Raw genomic sequence first — 23,607 nt, 5'->3', positions numbered from 1 at the left:
AAAGATAAGCGATGTCCAAGAGCAGAGGAATCAGAAGCACTAGCCAGCAGAGGGAAGACAAAATAATGCTACTTGCTGTGTAATGGTTTCCTCTTTGAAGGAAATCTCTTTTTGGTCAAACTGTGCATGATTCATGACTTAGAAGAGCGAAATGAATGTCTTGTTTCCTCATGCTCCCCAGAGATGCTGTGTTCGAACCAGTTTCTGCCAGAATCTCATAGCCATCTGTTTTGTCTGTACATCTACTGCTGTATTTTTTGAAGTCATAGGAGCGGACTGGAACATTACAATTTGAGTTATCTTCAGTGCTGCCACTGGGAATGCCAAGCAATCCTATGGTGCTTCACCTGACTGAATTTCAGAGGGAATAAGTACAAAATTCCTTTGAATACAATTAAAATCTCAGGCTTCAATAATGCAGAATGGGTTTTCTCTCTTAACAATAGTTTATGCATTGGCATTGCCCCGCAAAGCTTTTCAGAGGTAGCTTGTCTCATTTTCCTTTCCATTCTTCTCCAGAAAGGTAGAAATAAAAGCATAACTATGTTTCTCTTGTTGTTGCTCTGCTTCACCCAAGAAAAAGACAGGAGCAAGGATGGTTCTTCATCTGGTTCCCTGTGTGAGACAGAGCAGCCTTAAAACTGTTCTCATTAGCACAAAGCTGGCCAAGAGCAGGCAAAACATGGCTTCAGCCTCTGCACTGAAACACGTAGGGGTAGCGAAAAATGCCACAGGGAAGATTTTCTGGCATTACTGTGATAAGCAGAAAGTTTTCTTACGCTGGAGCATTCCCTGGGCGTAATTTCCACCAGGTTAGATCTTTTCTTCATGTAAATTAAGTGGTATAATGGAATCAGCATTGTATAATGGTTCCTCATTAGTCTTTTGATAAACGCGTAAAGCTATGAAGATGACATCTGAAAGTGTGTGTGTTTTCTCCCTTGCTAATAATGCTCAGTGATTAATTCCTCTGTTGGAAAGAAGCAATGGTCCATTTCCCTAGGAAGTATTACAAGCCCCAGAGAAAGTCCTTATCTGGTTAAATAGCTCCCCGTGAGTCCGGTACTCTCTTCTTGAAAATAAAGGGAGAACTAGTTCAGAACTGGTAGCTAGTTCTGTAGGAAAGGGAGGGACCTGTAGTAGGAAAAAATAGTTTCCATTATCTGAACTAGAGCAATAATCTCAGATGGATTAGTCAAATTCAGCAGTTGTTATCCCCGCAGAACAGAACTGCTGAAATGTCTCTTGCCTGCTGGTTCCATGCCAAAGAAGAAAAACACTTCTCATGCAGTGCAGTTCAACAAAACTGAAAGCCTGGAGTGAGGGAAGGCCAAAGATGAATGATAATGTTACAAGATCTAAAACCCACTTGGAGCTGTTGAATCCTCCCCAAGGAAACAGTGAAAAGCTGTTTCTGCCTATTCCAGTTGATTTGGTTCTGTTCTTCATCTTTTTTTTTTTTTTTTTTTCCTCAAAAGCTGCATTTTACTTTAAGGCAAAATTGCAGCAATTGGAGGTGATGATAAGCAATTCCTCCGCACTGCTTCTCCTTGGGCTCATTTCACTCACTTCGTTATATCTCCTTTAGCCTGTGCCAGCCTCAAAAGGAGCAAATGTATTGTCATTTTTTTAATTTCCTCACATCTACACACAGGCATAGAGACTCACACTCCTCTTCAAACACAACAAAAAGCAGCTTGGATTGCAGTGACAGAAATGGCAATGAACTTTAAATGGCGGAAACTGGCTTTCTGCTTGGATACAGTAAGGGTGGCTTGGCAGAGCCCTAACACGTAGTGGGGTTCTGCTTTTGTACCATGTCTACAGTAACCTATTTCTGATTAAGAGTGGTTATTACATGCTGTAACATTTTCCCTAATAGTTCCCTTATTCTTCACCAGCTCCTGCAGACTATTTTTCCTCATCCTATTTTATTGGAAAGTCTTTATACTATTCCTAGTTACTTGAGAAAATAGTTGTCTGTGTATTTTGGGCATTGGAATAAAAAGTGATCTACATTTTCCATCTCTTTATTAACTCATACCCTCATCTTAGGGTCATACAAGGATTGCTGGCTCTGTCCTTTCCTCCTCTGCTTTTTATGGGGTTGTCTGAAATTGCTGTTTCAGTGAAAGCTAGTGATACCACTTGGAAAGCATAACTAACGCGTGATGCTTCCCTAGCAGCAGACCTTGAGCTGGTCAGCCACAGCCCTCTACTTGTGCAGATCTGGCCCCTTAAAGCCTTTGGATAGTCATGGCTTAGTAAGTGCAGACTCCGCACTCAAAAAGTTTTACACGTTTGCACGAAGAGGATCATGAAACTGAAACCCATTAGGCTTTTGTGTGTCATAAAGGAGAGGAGCACGTGTCTTGTCATGGCCAACAAATTGTCCAGATAAAGGCTTGAAGTGATAAGTGAGATTTTATCCATCTTTGTGACTTCAACCTAGAAATACTACTTCCATATTAGATCCCAGTTAAACAGTTCTAGCAGAGATCTTGTCAACACATGCAAATTGTTATGCCTTTCCATGCAGCCTCATTGCGTCCTTGTTTCATTTCCTCAAAATAAACTCCTTACTAACTACAAATGTCCAGAAGCGTCACCATGAAAGGGAAACAAATTTTGTCAAAGAAGCAGATATAAAGTTTTAAAAAATGCAAAATCCTGGGATCCAGGGCTGTGCTTGGCATAGCTGGACAGAAGCACCAAGGGAAAGTAGAGATGGAAATTGAAACTCTAAGCAGTGCCTGAAGGCGGGGAAGGAACTGGCAGTGATTGGCTACGCCCGTGTGAAACGATGGGAAGGGTATGCAAGGAGGATAGTGATAGGAGATAGTGTCCATTGAGAGTATTTGCCAGCAGCAATCGTTACTGGAAGCATTCACATACCTAGCACCAGGTACCATCCTTTGCAGCAGGGGCAGGGCATACAGCTAGGCATCTTCTGAACAAACATATTGCCATGGTTTTGAATGATGGCTTTCTTCATAGCTTCAACAAGATTTTGCAGTCACATTGCTTAAGTCCATTAATAACTCTTCCCAGAACCTCTCCTCTCCTGCTGTTAGCTAACATTTTGCTGTGAAGTTTCGTGAAGCTTTATGTCAGACTAAATGCCACTTTGGTCTGACAATATGATTTATTTCCCCCCTTCATTCACAGCCTTTCTACAAAAGATGCTTTTTCCAGGTATCTGTTGACTCTCTCAGTAATCAACCACAGGTTACTAAATACTTCGTATTCAAGGAACTTTCTGCTTGGTGGAATCCCAGTTCCACATAGCTTTCTTGTGTTATCACCTCCACACACTAAGGACCACAGTTTGGCAAAACCCAAGAAGTGATTTTCTGTCAATAAACAATTTTCTGTCAGAAATGAGACAGAACTGTAGTTTTTCCAGGCTTACTCAGAACTAAAACTTTTTTTTTTCTACTAAATAAAACTGTGTACAAATGATGTTAGAATAATAATGTTCATCATTATTGTGCTATAAATAAAAGGAGCTGTACCCAGGGGTCTGGACCAAGTGACATGACTCTGCTAGTGTTGTTACAGCTCCTCTGCCATCAGACTGGAATGGCTGGGATTGCACCAACTGGGACAGAGACCATGGTTCAGTATAAATATAGACCATATGTCTACATCAGAGGGTGGTGATTAGGCCTGCTTAGCACTTTCTTTATTGAACGATTCCTGTGAGCTATGAGTCATATTCAGAGTCACTCAGAAAACGAGGGGTAATTATCACACTCAAAGTTTTTACAAAAAAGTGAAGAAAGAAAAAGATTTTGCCTAACATTTCTCTCATAAAAAGGTTAATTTCTCTATAGAAACTCAAAAATAACGGAATATTTTGATAAAACCCACAGTGTTCATTCTTGTTGCCTTAAATGTTGCTGGGTACCACCTCAATGTAGTACTCCTACACAGCTACAGAAACCAGCTTGCAGAGAAGTGGATCACGCACCCTGGCTCAGCACAGCCACCCTCAAGAAGAGGAGGGACAGACATATCTCGGAGTGCCTGATCACACACTAGCCTTACTTTCCACACCAGAAGTAATTCCTCTTCACTTCAACACGTGGAATGTCATCCTTCACCCCTAAAACCTACTTTTGTTTTCCTCCAACCAGATCTAAAAGCAACAATCAAATACACATTTAAGTAAATATATATACATTTAAAACACCAGGATTAAAATTCTGCTCATGCTGCCTGAATGCTATTACTGTGACCACCATGAAAGGACTGCTCAGATCTGGTAAAACACCCTGAGGTCAGAAGTCAGTGTCAATATTGGATGTTGTTTTACTCATGTGTAAAATCTGTCCGTGCTGAAGCACAAGTTGGAGCTCTGCTGTCACTGCCCTCTGCTCATCTGAAGGCTCGAGGCAGTGAATAAAGTCCTGCCACTGTCAGCTGGCATTACCTTGTGTGGGGAGTAATCTCACACTTCATTACTCCGTCCAACACGGGTGCAGTATTGGCAGTGCCTGAAGGACGCGATTAACAGCGCTGGCTGCAAAATCTGGTGCAGTTTGGCAAGTCCTGTACTCCTCGTTCAGCAGCTAACTAAAGTAGCATCTTCACTGGGATCTGGCAAGACTGCCCTTTACTGTTCTGATAAAGTGAGCTATAACTACTGAAGGAAAGAAAGGAAAGGATTTTAAAAACTGTGTGTTTTCTTTGCATCCTTAGACGCAAGCCATATAGTGTAGAACAGAATGCTCTGCTAATGTATGTGTTTCTGTAGCTACAAATACTGCAGTACTTCTTTCTCAATGACAGCTAGCGAGGTAAGAAAATTGAATTTTTTAATTCAGAGAATTGAACTTTCCTGCTATGAATTCACCCACAAATTCTTTTCAGCAGATGCTTTACTCTTTCTGTCTTCCTAATTGTGGGTATTAAATTTCCACTCTGACTGAAATTTATGCAAATGTTCCACTATGGAATCCGAGTTTCAAAGTTAAAAGTAGGGAAAGTATCTGCATTTTTTCCACTTGTTAAATCCAATGTTATTTTTATGGGATGGAACTTCCTAGAGTGAAAGTAGCACTTCCCTCTTTCGTTAAATTTTCTTGTTCTGTTTCCCCATGTCTCATGAAATATTCACTTATTCACAAAGTGTAGAGAAGATGAAAAATGCTTTAAAAACTGGAAGATGCTAAGTATTTTTCACCCTTTCTTAAAATCTGCTGAATGCTGAGGTCTCATAGTCCCAACTGAATCAACAGAAAATGAAGATGCTCTGAAAATTAAGTCCACTTGTTTCCATTTGTTTCTGCTAGCCTGTCTTTCAATTCAGAAACAAACAAAACAAACAAAAAAAAAAAAGGTTTAAAACCTATAATCAACAGTGGAATGGAAATTTCCCATTTTGACCAATTTTAATGATGCTTAACCATGTAAGTGATAGTACCAAAACTCAGTGTGTTCATGTATCAAGCTCAATGATGTTTGGTTTAAGTCTGTGCTTAAATGCTTTGCTGGATCAAGGTGGATCTCAGGAGAGTATTTAGCCTTAAGTTGTGGTTAAACTAGTTGACTCAGTTGCACTCACTGGAACTCTTGTTCATAACCACTCCAAAAGCTCACACTACCCACTGAACTGTCCGCGTTCAGCTGCTGTTGCTTCTCATTTTACCAAGATTTCAATTTTGTGACTTAGCCTTTAAGTACAGTTGTATAATTTCTGCTTTCCAAACATTGTTTTGCATGGAAAAACAGAATATCAAAATCAGAGAGTCTGACAAACAAACTTTCAAGGAATATGTGACTCAGTGTTTGATTAAATTAGGAGGATATTCCCCATCTGTACCCACCGGACTGTCCCTAAGGGCTGTTTACTAATTACTAGTGGGACTTTGAGATGAAGAGCACTTGAAGACTGCACAGGACACAGGAGCTCACACAGCACATGTAACCCTGGGACACTAAATTAATGCCTGCTGGTGGGAAAGCCTGTTTTCCCTCCATCTTTTCTGACTGTCAACTTGAAAAAACACGTTCTTAGTCCTGTATATGCTCTGAGTCATGCCTCCATAATCCAGAGTAACCAAGATAAGAGAGGCCCACTGCTACTCTCTAGTCTGGTTGGCTGGTGCCTGAGGCTCACTGTAAAATGACACTATCAGGGAAGGGTCAAGAGCAAAACATTTTCTCTTGCAAAATCAAGAATTCACTTGGCTTCTGTGACAGATTCCTGTTCACACCATTTGGCAACAGTTCACTACAGCTAAAAATAAAAAAGAAAGTAAAAAAAAAGTAAAAAAAAAACAGTAAAAAAAAAAAAGAAAGAAAAATCAGTAAGTAAATGCATACAGCTTCTGTGCAATGATGCATAGCCCTTAAACACAGGTAAGAACTGCATTGCAGCTAGGAGTGTTGTAGCTTTCTTCTACTAAAATGCAAAATGCAAACTTGGGAGGAAAAGCTGTATTGCTTTGCATGTGTTGGGGCATTCACCCAATCATCTACAGCTTACTTTTCACAAATAGTGACGTTTTTGGAGGAGTGAATGTATTAAAAGAGAGTGTTGATGGCTGACAGACCTGGGGATTTCAGTACCAGGAGCATAACTACAAAATGGATGTGACAAGCTTGCAAATGTTGCCATGCTCACTCGGAGCAATCTTGCATGTAGGCAGAGGCTCTCCTTTGGTGTCCATTCCCATTCACCTGGTAACTGTGGTTTTCTGTCTCAATGCACATTGTTCATTTAGAAACACATAGTCATGAAGCAACTCAGGCTGAAGGGACTTTCGTGAAGGTCATATGGCCCAATCTCTGCTGAGAGCAGGCCAACCTCCAAGCTAGATGAGGATGATTATGGATTTGTTCAGTTGGGTTTTGAATATCTTCAAGGACAGAGATGACACAATTTCTCCAGGGAACCTGTTCCAGTGTTTAATCATCCTGTAAAGAATATTGTCCTTCTATCTATCTGGACTACATCTTCCTGCAACTTGCGTCTGTTGGCTCTTGTTTTTTCACATTGAGGAGAATCTTGCTCTGTCTTCTGTAATACTCTCCCTTAGGTTAGCAAGGGCCTGGGGACAGTTGACTAAATAGTCGCTAGAATTATAAACATCTGAAGACTGAGATGAAATCATGCTCATTAGAGGCATTTTGGATTCTGGAACCCATCCTCTCAAATAGTCCAACAGTTGAGACTTAGTTGCAACACAAAACTTTGTGTTCTCAAGGATTTTGCCAGACAGCAAAGAGTGTGCAGTGATGATTTGCCAGCAAGCTGCCTCTTGTGCCAGCATGAGGCGTGTGCCTGACTGCTGTGATGGAGGCCACTTCTGTGAGAAACATCATTCCAATAGCATTTCTGAAAAATACAACCTGTCCTTTCCCCAGGAGTTTGTTTTCAGCATGCATGATAACAAAAAAATGAATTAGGAAAATACTGAGCGAGCAATCACCAGACTTAAATTTACAGATTGGTCTTGAGGAAAAAACAAGACATAGAGACTGGGTCCATCCACTAGGCATTTTGGCTAACCTATGGCAGGACCTAACCTTCCACACAGTGCAACATCAACTCAGAGACACTTTTGATGTCTGCACAGCACAACATCCATGTAGACATACCAGCTTGGGTCTCAAAACCAGTGTCACCACATGATGTTATAGCTGGGATAATCTGAGAGCGCAGCCAAATGCCCTGTCTGGAGATCCGATCTGCCACAGCTCTGCCACTTCCAGTTCTGGACCTAATTAATACTGCTATCGAACAAATGCCAGTAAACAGCAAGTGAAGCTTTGTCACGACAAATCAACTCTCTCATTAAAGAAATACAAAAATAAAAAATATGACAACATGTAAAACCACAATGGAAGCTTTTCATTACAGATGAAACATATTTTCACAGACACAAAAATCAAATTAATTTCTGCTTCACCACTTTTTTTTTGCTTGTTTGACAGCATTCATAATTTCTGCAAAGAAAACACTTATTGTTTCTCATTTTAAAATAGATGGTAATTTCACAGGAGTCTGGCTACAAATAAGATTACATCTGAAGATCCTCGAAATGGCTTGTGCAATAGAGTGGAAATTAGAAATAGCTCTGAAGTGTTTATAATATAAAATAGGGACCTTAGAAAATGCCAGAGGAATTCTACTCTGCCTTTTCTACATGCTGTGAGTTAAAGATTTATTTGGTGGCATTGTCCCTTCCATTAGCTTTTTGTGTTTGCAGATGGCAACTTTGTCAAAGGGGCTCTCCAAAGAACACTTCAGTCACGTTGTTTTAGCACAGAAAAAAATGTGTTTCAGAGGGAAAGAACATTGGAAAAGTGTTTAATGGAAGGCCATGGGAAGTACAAGAACATGTTTGCCAGCTTTGGAGAAGTCGCCAGGAGATAGTGTTAATACCAAACTTCTTAATTCTTCGCTAATATAGGACAACGGATGAGGTAATGAAAAATCTGAGTGTCTGAATTTGGAGGTTACTGAGTAGCTCACCAACAATGGCACTCCAAGAAACTGAACCAGAGACATCTCGAAAAGAAAAGAAAATAAATCATTAGAGAGAAAAAAAAAATTATTAGCTATAAGAAAAGGGTCGTGATGCTTTCCGTCCTCCTGTGGTGTCCTCCCAAGCCTATTGCATAGGCTTCCAGCTCCCCGTGCTCAGCCTGTGTCACTGACACACGTCCAGCGGAGGAAGGCACGTTACAGTGCAGCAGCATCGTGACAATCTTACAAGGAGAGCTGTATCGATCCACCAGCTCAGTGTCTTGCTTCAGCAATGGACAATACCAAATAACCAGAGAACAGAATACAAGCAATCTGCAAGCTCATCTTTGCACTTTGCCATCTGCTTAGATATTGCAAATCACTCTTTGAAAGCAGGGAACTTAATTTGGAGCTGTGAGACGCTTAATCACTTCTCTTCACCTCAGGAACTGTCTGTATTTGCAATACAGTGACCATTAGCCCTGTCTGAAGGCAACTCTGACTCCCTGCTGCAATGTATAAAACAGGGCTATTAACAACCATTCTCAATGATGTGTCTGAAATATAACATTAAGGCATCCTGACGCTTTACTCCCACTGTTGTCTTCTGCTTACTGTAATAAAAATGCTGTTAGTCAGTCCTTTTCTCGAGGGAGAAGTGATGCCAACACAGAGAAGGTGATTTATAGGAGACAAATGAGAAAAGTTGATTTAATATCTCATTTAGGGCCCGATTATGCTATTGTTATTCATTAAGAATAATTGCTTACTCCCATCAGAACCTGCTCTTGGATTTGCCTTGACGTAGTGCTTGGCCTTAGCAAAGGCCGCAAAAAAAGGCCTTAAAAAGTCATTGGTTTTCGGCAGCGTATCTGTTAAGCAAAATAGCAAAACAGCTGACTTGAGCACAATGGTCCATTCTGCAGCGCAGCAGAGAGAGCTTTCCCTGACATGGCCAGCAACTGTCGTGCAGGACAAGTCTTAGCTGTCAGTCTTGGTTCAGCTACCTGCTAGGCTAATAGTTTGCTGCATGGCCTGGCATCTCAAGAAGCAAGGTAACAACTAAAAAAAGTCGAAAGGAAAATGAGATGAGCTGATCAACCTAACATTTTTTCTAATGCAGCCTGAGTCATTATTGCAGTTATTAAGCCATATCTTACTGCTTTAGTCAAATGATTGCTACCATCACATATTACCTCAAAATCTATCGCTATTAGAGGATGAATGCTGGAGATTCAGGCTCCTCATTATCCTCAAATACCTCTGCCTTAAGTCAAAAGAGAAACTTCTTTTTTTTCCTATCTGAGCCATGAAATGGGGAAAGTTTATCAAATAGCAAAGGCTGATGCCGTAGCTCTCATAGAGCCCAGGCAGATGTCCACTCCATGGTTTTCCTTAAGGCAATGAGGCTGTGAAATACTTGTAAGATGAGACTAGCACATCAACCCCAGTGTAAATCGAGTTTATGCACTTCTGCAAAGACGGAGAGGAGTCTAAACTGAGCAAAAGACTCGTGCACGTGGCCTGGAAAATGTCTGGGTATGAATGAAGTAGGCTAAGACATGAATGTACATCTGCCAATGGTAGACTCTTAGCCATGATAAATGGAAAAGGGTTTAGCTATCTTATGTTTATTGTGGGATAGCATAGGACATAATCCTGAATTTGGGCAGTTACTTACAGCTGCTCTGGGGAGATAATTATAACCTTTGCTTATGCACAAGAAATCACTGGCATGCCCACACCCACAGTTCCCCTATCTATGCTGTGGGAATAATAGCATTGACCATCCTAGTACAGCGCTGTAGCACTGAAGCTCAGAACTACTGACTTCAAACCACCACACTAACCTACACTGTGAATTTCCCAGCCTTGGGAAAGTTACTTAAAGCTATTTATGAGTGTTTATGCCTGTATTTAATTTCCTGTGGTGCTTGAAGTCCTTCTCTGAGACTTACAAAAGTGGCATCATATATTTCCCAGAGAACCTTTTGTTCAGCATAAATAAAATATTATGCAGCAGCTTTAATTTCCTGATAATTAAATGTAAAACTTTTCTAAAACACTGGATCCAGGGCAGCTACAGAAACAAAACACAGTGTTGCTGAGGAGACTTCGGAGTCCCGTTTGTGCACTGAGTTCACTTAAATACCTTGATGCTCACGAGTTTCTTAAAGTTGTACATTTAAGCACAGTGCTAGGAAGCTGGGAAGGTATATAAAGGAAAAGTTAGGAGGAAGAACAATCAGTTCAGTGGCATTTTGTACAGATAGGCGGGAAGTAGGCAATGCATTAGAAAGGAAAGACAGGAGGAAGCAACCAAGATGTCAGAAGTGTTTTATCTGCTTAGGTAGAGAGAAACATACTGTTCTCCAAAATGTTTTGGAGAAGACTTGAGCATGTAGGCCTCAAAAGAGACAGGGACCAAAGACTGAGTCAACAAGTTGTTGAAAGAGTTTTCAAATTATCATAGACTTTAAAAAAAAACAAAGCAGGGGTTTTTTTTGTTTCTTTGTTTCCTCTGCTGCTGCTGTGCCGTGACTAAAGAAGTTTTTAATCTCATCTTCTCGGTGACACAGCTGTGGTCTATGACAAAAGAGTCTGTTCTCAAGAAAATACCTGTGACTGGAATGAGGAGCTGGTCCAACCCCAGCAGAAGCAAGGAAGGGCAAAGGCTGTGAGAGAAAGCCCTGTTAATGCATTTGCTAATTAACTGCACTTTCATTTGCTAATTAGCAAGCATGATGGAAAGAAGAAAAGCCAACAATACAGGCCATATGCTTGGCTACTGTAAATACCAATTTACACCAGCTAAGATTCTGGCCCCTTGATACTCCAAGACATCAAAGATACTTCTGTGATAAGATACTTCTTCGCTGTTTGGTTTGATATGAGTAGCAATTACTCCATGTTTGCTGAGCTGCATTTTAGAGTTATGGGCCAAATTATTTGAGCATGCACATTCTGAGTTATCCATCACTCAAAATCCTTTGTGCAGAGCTGCAAAGTTATCACTGACTATGCATTAAAAGAATCTCTTTTCATTTTAGTCATACTGTACCAACTACATTTATACTTTCCCTCTTATGAAGTAATTCTGCTTTCCTGTAAGACAGGCTGCTAAAGAAACCAGTCATCTAAATAGCACCAGCCCTGGGTAGGCTAAAGAGCACCAAGAATCACTCCTCAAGGAGAAAAAAATACGCTAATTTGCAGATCAAAAAGAGAGCACTGGTCACAACTAATAATGCCTGTGTAATAATAAGGAAACTTTACTCCTGTTGGCATTCAGAGCTGAGGTAACTGGCTCCAAATGAACTCAGTTCCTTCCTAGCAGAGCATTTGCTAAGTTGGACAAAATAAGCAGGATGCCAATGCTTTTCTCCCCCGTAAGTGTTCAGTGCTTCATGCAGTAGCTGTGAAAACCCACTGTATGACTGAGCCATCTGGACATGTGTTTCAAAACTATCACTTCAGAGAAACATTCACACAGGTTTTGTTCTCCCAAACCTATCTAGAGCTTGTCCAAACAGACAAACTTTGTTCAAGGGAGGAGGCTGGACTGCACATCAGAGCACCCTTGTTTACTGGTAACTCCCACACAAGGACCAGTGCAGGAACATCTCTTCGAAGGATAAAAACATTAATCTTTCTCAGTACTCCCTGCCAATAAAGTTAGGTCTAGGTTACTTGTTGACACAGTCAGTAAGCAGACTGACTGCTTGAAATACTTACATGGAAGCTGCTTTATAGACTCAAAATATTTTTTACTTAGGTGACAAAAATACGTTTTCATAATAACTAGTCCAGTAGAAATACTCTTGTGCTGCTGAAATTATAAAGATCAGTGGCTTGAACTTTTCTTAAAAATTACTAAATCTAGAAAAGGAGAATATTTAAAGAGTTAGAAATTGCATGTGATGAACCACATAATTCTGATCGTTTTAATCTTCCAGAAAAAAAAACATACAGGGCCACATCTTGACACTGATGGAACTATGCTGATGATGCCATGGCAGAATGTGATTCATGGTTGCATTTTTTATCCTTTCATTCCCACTGTGCTTGTTTATTCACATAAAAATGTGAACTAGCTTAGATAAAAATGCAGCTGAAACATATAATGGAGGCAGCAGCCATTTCCTTAAATCCACGAGAAGAGCTATTCTCGAATAAGCTCTGTGGAGCTGAAAGCCCTGCCTGGCACTCAAGATATGACACAAGTCATCAGGAAAGCAATCTTGTCCTTTGGCTATGGTCATAAATTGAAACACAGGGTATTGTGACTGAATGGAAAGGGAAAAAATTATTAGAACAATTAAGCACTGGATCATATTGCGCAGAGATGCTGTAGAGTCTCTGTCCTTGCTTTCTCTTGTCTGGACAAAAGGGTGAGCAAACTGATCTGAAGTCAATGTTGATGCCACTGTGAGCAGAAGGTTGGACCTTGTGTGGCCCCTTCCCACCACAATGATTCTCTAATGCCGTCAGGCATGAATAATCTCTGCTGTTTATATTTGTGTTTAAAATTAAAGCCAGAGAAAATGGGTAACTCCTCCACTGAGAATTTAGAGTATCTTTATATAGTTCTTAAAATTTGTGTTTTTAAAATTTTTATTCAACAGTTTCAACATTTTACCTAGAGGACAGCAAACACGGTGAAGCTATCCTATGATGAATGCATTTAAGGGCTTTTTTCCCCCATAGGCTCTTGCCTTGAGGAAGGAAAAGGAACATCTGTTTTTTTGGCTCCAGTTAAGGGTTTAAGCCTTCCCAGTCTTGAGGAGTGCTTTATAAACAAAGTCTGAGATCACTGGATGTTCCCACAGAACTGTTTGTGTAATCAGGCTAAGATGATTGCAAAAGCAACAGCACTGAGGCTGCCATGCAGTAGTAGGAAACCTGCAGCAGCAGGCAGTCAACTGCTGCAGAGATTTGCCTTTTAGACAATGAGGGGTCTGAGGACATCCAGAACTATAAGCCAGCTCTAGATTTTTGTTTGTTTGTTTGTTTTAAAAGCAGACTGTAAATTTCAGGCACCTTCACAAATACACAAGAGTTGTCACTCTCCAGTCAACAGGCTTTCTGGGTAAGAAAAGGGAACACAGACTGGTCGGCATTTCCATCTTCAGAGTCTTGCAGGACCATCTTGGTTTCACTGACAGAGACGGGTGACAGCAAAGCTGCATAAAATCCCCTCTCTCCTGCCCTGAGATATGTGACACAGTGGTTGATTGTACACAGGGGCAAGAGGCCACTGTCCCATTTGTCCCCTCCCCATCTCCTGCTGCATGCCTGACAGAGCTGCCCCAGCCCACAGCTCCTGCTGATGGGCTGCTTCTGCTGACTTTTTCGGAGGTGGACCAGTTGTTCTGGGACGGCTTTCTATGTGTGCACAGATGCTCTAAAGCCATTGCAGTGCTGTTTTTTTTGTTTTCTCAACTACCAGGCAGAAGCCACTGTCAGGGTTTCCCAAATGACAGTATCTGGAGAGCCTGCATGAAGCTTCTCATATGTGAAGCTAAAGCCAGTGGTGGTGTTCTCATCAGGGAGCTATCTGGTGCGCATCATGAATGCCAGGTAGGTGCAACCCTGATCAGTTAGCAGGAGACAGGATTGAGACTGGCAATTAAGAAGGCTATCTTTCTTTGCTTCAAAGCTGGTGGGGACAAAAACTTAGATGAAGAGAGGAATCAATCTTGGGAATGTGCTGTGTGGACTTTGGAGAAGTGAGAGTAATTATGCTCTCTAATCTCTCCCTGAAGCCCTTAGCAGCGCGTGGCCAGATATTAAATGAGTAATTCAGGAAGGGAGAATATGAAGTAACCATATATACAAATACTAGGTTTAGCAAGTTTTCTTCTTTTAAAGTTCCTTATTTCTCAGCATGTGGAGCTAGCTATGGACCTTCAAAGCAGCATTGCCTAAGGCCTTGGTTTGCCTTACATTGAAATCCCCAAAAGAGAATTTAGCTTCCAATGCTTCAATGCCTGCCTGTAAGGCTCACAACTGCAGCTGCCACTGTCCTGCAGAGCTTGAGGACCCTCACTTGACCTGCTGGGATGGACTGTGATGGGCGAAGGTGGGGCTCACAGAGGATCCTGAGCACCTGCACTGCCGGTACCAGAGCCTCTGTGAGTGCATTGGCTCCCAGCTGGGACGGCCAGGCTGTGAGCCAGGGTGCACTGAACACACCACACGGTGCCTGAGAAATGGGCTGGACATCTTCCCTTGTGTTTCTAATCCAGACACAGAGCCTGAATATGCCTTTTACAGACTGAGCTACTTTCCCAGCAGCACTGACCTCAGTGTTTACATTTTTGAACAAAACTCTAAATCTCTTTTAATATCTCCTGAGAGGCACAAAAAAGCATCTGTCATTATTGCACATATTTTTTAAAAGACGATCACTACCATTCACACAGACCGAGGGCTTTCCCATGCATGCTGCTACAAGCGTTTTCCCCCCAGCCTAGAAATATTTTGGGGCAGCAGAGAAGGAAGAACCCTATCTTTCCATTAGCACATCTCACACTTCCTTTTGCTGTTGTGTTTTCCTGCTTCTCTAAAAAGGGAACACTTTTCCTTTTCACATAGCTTAGCCTTCAGCAGCCAAAATGTTTCACTAGCCCTGATCCTCTCATGTTTCCAATTATTCCTCTGCAGAATAACCCATGCTTGAAACACAAGAGAAACTCTCAGGGTGTTTTATGACACAGGTACAATGTAGAAAACAATTCATAATCATCATCAAGAATCTGATGATTTGCTGTTACCCATCAAGATATGAGAGATAAATGTTTATACACCAATAAGGTGAAATGAATTATTCAAAAGAAAGCACCGTTGGCTTGGCGAAAGCTGAGAGGTCTCTGATGACCTCTCATTATCCAGTAACTAGTTGCAGTTAAACCTAGGAATTTCTCAGTGGAAGTTGTTTCATCAGAAAAGACTAATTTTTCAAAATAAAAACATTACACAAAAAAGGAGAAAACTGAGACTATTTTTTTTCCTTAGAAAAAAATGAAAACATTTAAAAATATTAAAAGTGAAAATTTTTTACCTGCAAAAATTTTACTTGCAAAAAAACCTGTAGGCTAGTAGTAACAGTAAAAATTTTAAAAATTAAAAGAGGCATTGGAAGATAAAAGCTTTTTAATATTCCACAAGAAAATAACAAATTTTTATTTCAGCATTGTACCTTTTTTTTGTCCACACTTCATTCCAATGAATGCTAGGACAAATTTTGTAGACACTTCCAAGTTTTCAAAGGCTAGGAAAACCCATTTCAGTTGCAACAACTAGTAGGCAATTAACTATAAACTGATCCTTTCCAGGAGACTACCCATGTGCAAGTTCAGTAACCATGGAACATTACTGCCTTACATGAGCCAGAATAACACTCCCAGACTTTTTACCTAAAAGATCACTCAAACTTTTTGAAAAAGTGAAAAAAGGCCACCATGTATGTCAGTATGAGTTGGCAACTGGGAAAGATGATAATAACATGCTTCAGTACATCAATAACAACAATTTTACTGTTTGTTATTTCCAACATTTTCGTTGACGATACTGATGATACAAGGCAGGCCCCATCCGTCTCCGGGGACCAGCACTAGCTGGAGTGCCACCTTTTGCTGTCTTTCAGATGGTTGGTGGTCCACAGACTGTAGACAGAGGAAGTTCTTGCTTCTTTTTTAACTCCTTTATCACACAATTCCCACCCCCTCAGACACAGGAAGAACAGACTCACCCATTGTTGTTCTGAGTTACTGCTCCAAAGAGTGATCTTCCCCTTCCGAGAAGAGTTGTGCATTGCCTGGCGGTGGCAGAGTTGAGAAAATCCATCTCTTGGTGGTGACTGTGAGCAACCATGAGCCACATCCCTTACTTCCCCAGGGTGAGCCAGCAAACTCTCCACTTTGAGATGAGCTTGGTCTATAGGTGCAAGGATAACACAGAATTACTCTGATGTACTCCCAAAGACAGCCACTGCCCTTGCATTAAATTCCTTGGAGATAAAACCAAGCTGAGTTCACAGCTTTGGTGTCAAGGGGGGGGAAATCTGTGGTTCAGTTAAAGAAGAAAGAGAAGGGAGTAGATTCAGTGGAACATTATTAACCTCTTTTCTTTTAACCAGGAATGTTTGAAATTGAGTCAGTGGTTCTCCTGCTGTTCTAATTTTAAATATTTCATTTACATCACTGAAAAGAATTAAAAGCTGTATTTAGTAAATCCAGTATGTAAAGGTCTTTGGGGCTGGTAATAAGACTTTTGAAGTTGCAGAAATCAGTCTGTGAAAAGACATTCACTGGGTGCATTAATGTGGAGTGTATCTTCAAAAGGGAAGGCTGACTTACTGGAAAGTAATTCCTTCTCTTGCTCAGATGAGTCTTTGATCTTTTTTAATCCAATCATGAACCTTACAGAGCCATTCGTAGCAATTGCAATCCTTGAATAGCACACTGAACTGTCATATTTTAAAGACATAGCCCTAAAAATAGCTTCATTTTTAGAAGCAGACTTTGCATTTGCAGTGCTGTAGCATTATCAATATGTTTTTTCACTTCTTAGCTTTCAAGATGAAGGTGGCTTGACTGAGTATGATGAGAAAAGGGCTGTTTATTTTTCCTCTCCATAACTATTTCTGTGTACTACTCCATAACTTTCTTCTCTATCAGCTTATCAAAAACACCATGATCATTGTTTCCTGTTTTCAAAGATACCTTACACTTGCAATTTGGGATAAGCATTAAGTGAAGGCTTTGAGAGCTGCTATTTTAGAAGAAAAACAATGCACGGAAAACACTACTTTAAAAGCTCAAAGGCAACAGGCTTATTCTTTTCTAATTTGGGAAGTTATTAACCCTAACCATTCTATGATTCTATTTTTAGTAGTGGTAGAAGCTTGTTCTAAGAGCTCTCAGATGAGCTTGAGGGATGTCAGAAGGGATGCCATGCTCCTGCTGCCAGTTTCACCACAGGGTGGTAAAGACTGAGGTCAAGGTGGTGTCAGCTAGCGTATCTGTTACACCAACTAATTTTATATATTTTCCACCATGCCCTGCAATACCCTATTCCAAGTGAACATCCCTACCATCTTCCTCTCTCCAGTCTAGGAGCTGACAGCATTCCTACCAAATTTCCAAGCCTCACTGCTATATCGATGTTTGAGATTAAAATTGACAATGGGTTAATACAAAAATATAAAACTTTGTTTGAAACTCAGATTAATTTCACTCTTTGGAGCGTGGCTTAGTTTTTGGAAACAGAAAAAACATTATTTCGAAAGCCCAGATCACTTGTAAAATTGTATCAATTTCAATATTCATTAACAACTTGCAAGCTATGCAGACTGAAGAGATCCGATGAGTAAATGAGGTTTCAAGTATTTTCAGTAAAACTCTGTAGAGTTTCAAAAAGGCTGTGAATAATGTTGATTGCAAATACAAGTACTGAATGAGTAATAAATTTAATGTTGAACAAAAAATGTACATTTCTGGAAGGATCCATACTGCATTTTTTTTGTAGTGGCAAGCTGGTGAAATGAAGTACTTATGTACAGCGAAAATAAGGAACGTCTTGTGTAACCCTGAGTTTGCTAATGAACATCCAAGAGATACTTTGGCAAAAGCCTATGTATTTGTGTAGAAAAAGCTTTCAGAAAGAAGATTTATATCAAATTCTTAAGGACTTTTTGCCTAGAGCTGATAATGGTTGCATTTATGGCCATTACTGTCAAGAAAGCCGCTTTCAAATCAAAATCATTTGAACATGAGGAGGAGGAGGAGGAGGAGCTGAACTGAGTCCAGGTGAAAGAACGGCAACAAGGCACAGCTGCTATCTGTGTCGGTAGACTCAGAGCCTGACAGGATAGGAAATCTATATGAACCTAATAGAGACAAATGAATGCTGACTGGAGATTTATTTCTCTCAGGCGCTTCCAAAAGGAAAAGCCTCACATCACTTGCCACACATTGTACATGTCAGACCTATTAGTGACCTCCAGCTGTAGTTAGTTAGAGAAGGCTGAATACCTTATGCTGCTGCTGGATCTCTGCCATTGCACACAGCCCGTCTTTTCTCATGCGCTCCCCAGGAAACCTGCTACATGTCCTCAGCTCGCTTTTTCTTCTCCTCTTTGCTGAGGGCTAGACAGCCCAGTTAAACATTTGCCATAAGTACAACTAGGAGAAAACAACTACTGTTTCCAAAAGCAATAAAAGGACACATGCAGGGATGAGAGGATGGGAGAGAAAGCAGAGACATTTAAACCACCAGGTCACCTCCAGACTCAGAGAACTGCTCGATCCAGGCCCTTGATGCTCTTTGCACCAGGCTTCTCCAGCAGCCTGGCCACTTGCAGGATGAGCAGCGGGAACAGCTGTTCATTGTTCCCTCCCCGAAGCAGAGGTCCTGCCTGGAGGGGCTGTGTTCTCTGCAGAATGCATCCAGTCCTGCCAGCTGCCTGAGAGCCCCAGCCATAGATCACACTGCTGCTTCTGGAGGGGCTTTAACAAGACAGGCACAGGCCACTGTAATCAAAAAGTCACCTGAGTGAGAGCCTGTGGTCAGAAAAAGGGGATGTGAAAACCAGTACAAGCAAAGCCCCAGTGTCAGGTTTTTGTCCTGCACCAGAAACAGGGGACAACTGAAATAAGCCATTTAAAGTACTTTCCAGTGGCTTAGGTGGCTTAAACAACCTTCCTGAAACATAAAGCCTGTTGTCTTTGTGGTCCAAAAACCTATGGTGTTGTTGAAAACCTTCCTTCCCTTGGTCTCTTTGAGTGCCCAGCTGTTTCACAGCAATGCCCATATCGTTAAGAAAAGATACAAACACATCTGGAACAGTCTCTTTTTCTTCAGACTAACTAGATTTACTTGCTGTCTCATAAAACAGCCTGTAATAATAAGACTTGAGCCACAGCTTTATCAGAATCACAATTTATGACTTTTCCGGATATTTTTGATGTCCTCATATGAACTCCACCTAAGCCTTGGTGTTACTGGATTAAGCCACTTCTTCTATAAGAAATTATCTGCCTGCCTTCAGGTTAGTGTATGTGCTGACTCTGTTGCCAAGTGCCAAGCTAGGCACAGCTGAGTAATGCCTTTATAGAAGTAGTAATTATAATTTTAATCATTAAGTACTTGGTACAACTGTGTCCAATTCTCACCTAAGATTTTAGTCAAGCCACAACCAAAATATCCCCTCCACTTGCAAAGAAGCATCCCTTATCCCAAATAGTTTTTCTGTTACCACAGTGGAAAAAACTACTATTGAATTAACTGTCATTGACAGTGTGGAATAAAGGCAGACCTGATTGTTCAGTGTGGAAAGCCAAAATTTCATTTCCTATGTTCATATTCACCAGGCTTTTTTCTTTTCCTTTATATGAATCAATTAACATTTTTAACCTCCTGCTTGCATTCTACTTCCAGTGTTAGAAGACTCTAAAGTCTGCAATTTTAGCATAGGAATAGTCATTTAAAAGCAAATAAATCGGTGAATTGAAAGAACATTTAAGAGTCAGACAAAAAGTTGCCTTGGAAAAAAACAGTAGACTAAACTGATTCTGTGCAAAATTAAACCAGCCCTCCCTCGTGACTGTAGTTAAACCAAAATGCTATGCACGAAAAACAATTTACTGAAAGATGGAAAAATAAGTCATCACATGGCTGACAGCAATATATATTATCCCTAAACAGTGATAATTCAGATGGAGACATCAGCTTGTATGAGTCAGAAAAGTTTTAACTGAATACATCTAAAATAGGAAAAAAACAATTACCAATTACATACAAATATCAAGGAACTTAAGAGATGGAGCAAAATAATTTGATCACATCCAAACTTTGGGGATATTTACACCAGTTACAAATCTCTGGACTGAGTCCAGCTTCATAGTTACATCATACATCTTCACAGGACCAGAGGAGAAGAAAATTAAGACATTCTGAAATTTTGGCAGAGAAAATAAAGCAATAAATGTAACCGATTCAAAGGAAAGTTCAAAATCCCAAATCTAAACTAACAGCCAGACAAGAAAATTATTATAGGTTAGCAGATAACCAGAAACAGTCAGGATTATAGAAACGCCATTTTTTAACACGTCTGCAGACAAAATCCTTTACCCTGGCATCAGAAGAGCTGGGCAAAAGTTATCATTGAACTATAATCCTAAAATGGCAAAACCACTGCAACTGAAAAATGTTTCTGGTTTACACGCTTTAAGTGTAAGAATAGTTTTAGTTCAAAAAAACCTCAGTGAAGGTTCTTGCACAATCTTTGCAAAATCAAATTAAGCATCAAGCATCCCAGTGACACTTCCTACCATATGTGATAGAGGAATAACCCAAACCTCAGAGAAAAAAACAAGAGACGTCCTTTTTGGAATGTTTTCATACCAAACTGTTGCACTCTGACAAGAAAAAGCGAGACTTAGTTACTTTTTTTCAAAGCCGCATGCTCAGATTTATGCAGAGACAGCTGTTAGTAGCCGTGCCAGTTTAGGTTTCAGTGGCTGCGTGTGGCAGTGGCCTGACCTGTCCCTCAGGGCACACAAGTGTAAACGGCACAGCTGACACACAAGAATGACAGCCCTGGCACAGGGCACAGGTTAAAATGATACCACAAGGCTATGACAGGGAGTTGATTTAATTTGGTTGGCTTTCCTATGTGCAGGTTCTCAAGTTTTCCTTAGAGTTAGCTCTACACATTGATGCATCACTATCATCAGCTCAAACTGCCGCAACATACTCCTATGTGTCAGTGCAGCCAGGCAAATTAGGGAATACTGGATTGGCAATGAATATTTCATTCTTACCATCACCTATAGTAAAGAAGATATGTAATAAAAGGATGCATCAAATATACTGCAGAACTATTACTCTCAAATACTAATAAGTTTCTTGTGTGGGCTTGTGTCTGATATGTGAAGATTTAATTAAATATGACAGTATCTTTCTAATGAGGGATCAGCAAACTCTGAGTATTTATTTAAATGGCAGCGATACTCCTATATTTTTGAGCTTTATCTTTAGCATTGCTGGTATTTTGATAGGGTAAATCTATGCATCAGACATGCAGAAGGAGGGGAAAAAAATATATGGCTTTGCTCATCTACTTCTGCACAAAATGTCATAGCTCAGGCATTTGCAAGCAGTACAGACATGAACAGTGTTCTCTTGATTTGGGAAGGTGTTTGCTGCCACATGCGGTACCAAGCCCATCTGAATGCTCAGAGATTGTGGAGAAATTTGGATCCTGAGTACCTGGCCTTCAGGAGGCATAAGGGGAGAGGTTTCCAATGCCAGCATAGCTACACCACTACCCTTTCTTTTCTCAGTGTCTGCACATTACTCCAGGCCTGTAGCCTTGAGGGGAAAGCAGGGAGCAGGAATGCAAGACAGAGCACTAGCTTCCATGCGGAAATTCTGCAGAAAACTCACAATGGAAAAATCACTTTCTATCTCTGATACTCTTCTGGTGAACGGCTGCTTCCTCCACAGCGAGCGCTGAGCCCCGCAGTGAAAGCACCTTTGCGTGTCCTGTTCCCGTTTCACCTGGATCAGAGACAGGTTTGAAAACTCTGAGTGGATAATCTCATTCTGGTTTCTATCTCTCAGAAAGTTAATACTAACTGAAGGAAGCAACTGGTTTTAAATATTTACTCCGCTGTTTCACTGTCACAGAAGAATCTCTTTAGGTCTGAATTTAATTAAAGAACATCGTGTAGTGCAGTGACAGGAGAACAAGTCACTAGTATGCAGCCTCCCAGCTGTGTTACTGCAAACCTTCAACTGATTAGACTACGAGAGCAACAGAAACACAGATGCTTGACTGCCTGGAGTGAAGTGGAGATTTGGGAAAGCTCCTAGGAAACTCAGCCTCCCGTGGCAACAAAACGTTTCAATGATGGCACATTCCTGACTCAGAGCAAAAAATGCCAGGATCCCTAGTAGGCATGAACAACTGCAGCAGATGGTCTCCTTAATCCTTGGGAGGCCAGATATTTTAGTTCAAAGGCTCCTACTCCAGTAGATATTGCTGTTTTGCTGGAAAGAGCTATGGATATCCTCTGTGAAACATCCCCATGCACATGTACTATGCCAAACGGGTTTGCATAATGCAAGAAGAGATAAGAACCTTTTTGCCTAAACCTCAAATCTACTGAGGCTTGGCTTTATTGTGGTTTTCTCAAAGCAAAACTAAAATTTCTTGGTTTCAGCTGGATCTGGATGAGAAATTTACCAGAATCCTATTTAAAAAGGTGTTTTCGTTATATTTTTACCAAGACTAACTCAGGCTGTATCAGAAATCACAAAGGAGAATGAGTCTCAAAGAGATTTATGGCCTTATTGGCAATGGATCAAGGCTGGCCCTGTGACCCCCTCCAGCTAGCTGGAAGTGAGAGAGAAGGATATCAGGCCATCAGTTGCTGTACCCTCTGATCCCACTACTGGGGAAAAAACAATACTGATAGTGGGTTGTGTCCATAACCCTCCAGTTTGGCTGTCAAGGAGGGAAACAGCTATCTGAAAGGTCGCACAAGTAACTCAGAATAAGAGTTCTCAGAGGTTATTTTCTTTGGAGATATTCACACACTGGAATTTTTAAATGCTGCTGCAACAGGAAATACTGAATCTCCCCCATTGCTGATGTCAAAACAGGTGTTTGAAGAAGACAGTAACACTCAGTAAATGCAGAAGATTGGAAATACTCAGGATAATAACAAAAGCACAGACTGAAGCCATTTCACCTTGAGAAACTGCTCCCCTCAAACTTATCCCAGCATATCCTCCTGGTTTTTGTCACTTGCATCTTTCTGGTCCTTTTTTGCATGGCTTTCTGTCCACTGTATCCCTGGGCTTCATTCATGCTTCTTTAGTTCAATGGTACTGATGTAAAACTGAATCTTTGCTATGAGCTGGCTTCTTTCTCCAAAAGTTCCCCCCAAAAGTAGAACTATTCATCCAGTCTTTGCTTATTTATGAGGTTCTGCAATTGCTACCTATAATTTCTTCCTGGGGTCTGTCTATATATCTCTATAATAGGCATCTAGCCCAAAATATATGGAACTGATTTTATAAAGAACAATTTTTTTTCTATATAGCTGACTCTTATT

This window comes from Chlamydotis macqueenii, chromosome 14 (assembly GCF_036417535.1).
Source record: "Chlamydotis macqueenii isolate bChlMac1 chromosome 14, bChlMac1.mat, whole genome shotgun sequence".
NCBI classification, from domain to species: Eukaryota; Metazoa; Chordata; class Aves; order Otidiformes; family Otididae; genus Chlamydotis; species Chlamydotis macqueenii.
Note: the sequence above shows the minus strand (reverse complement) of the source record.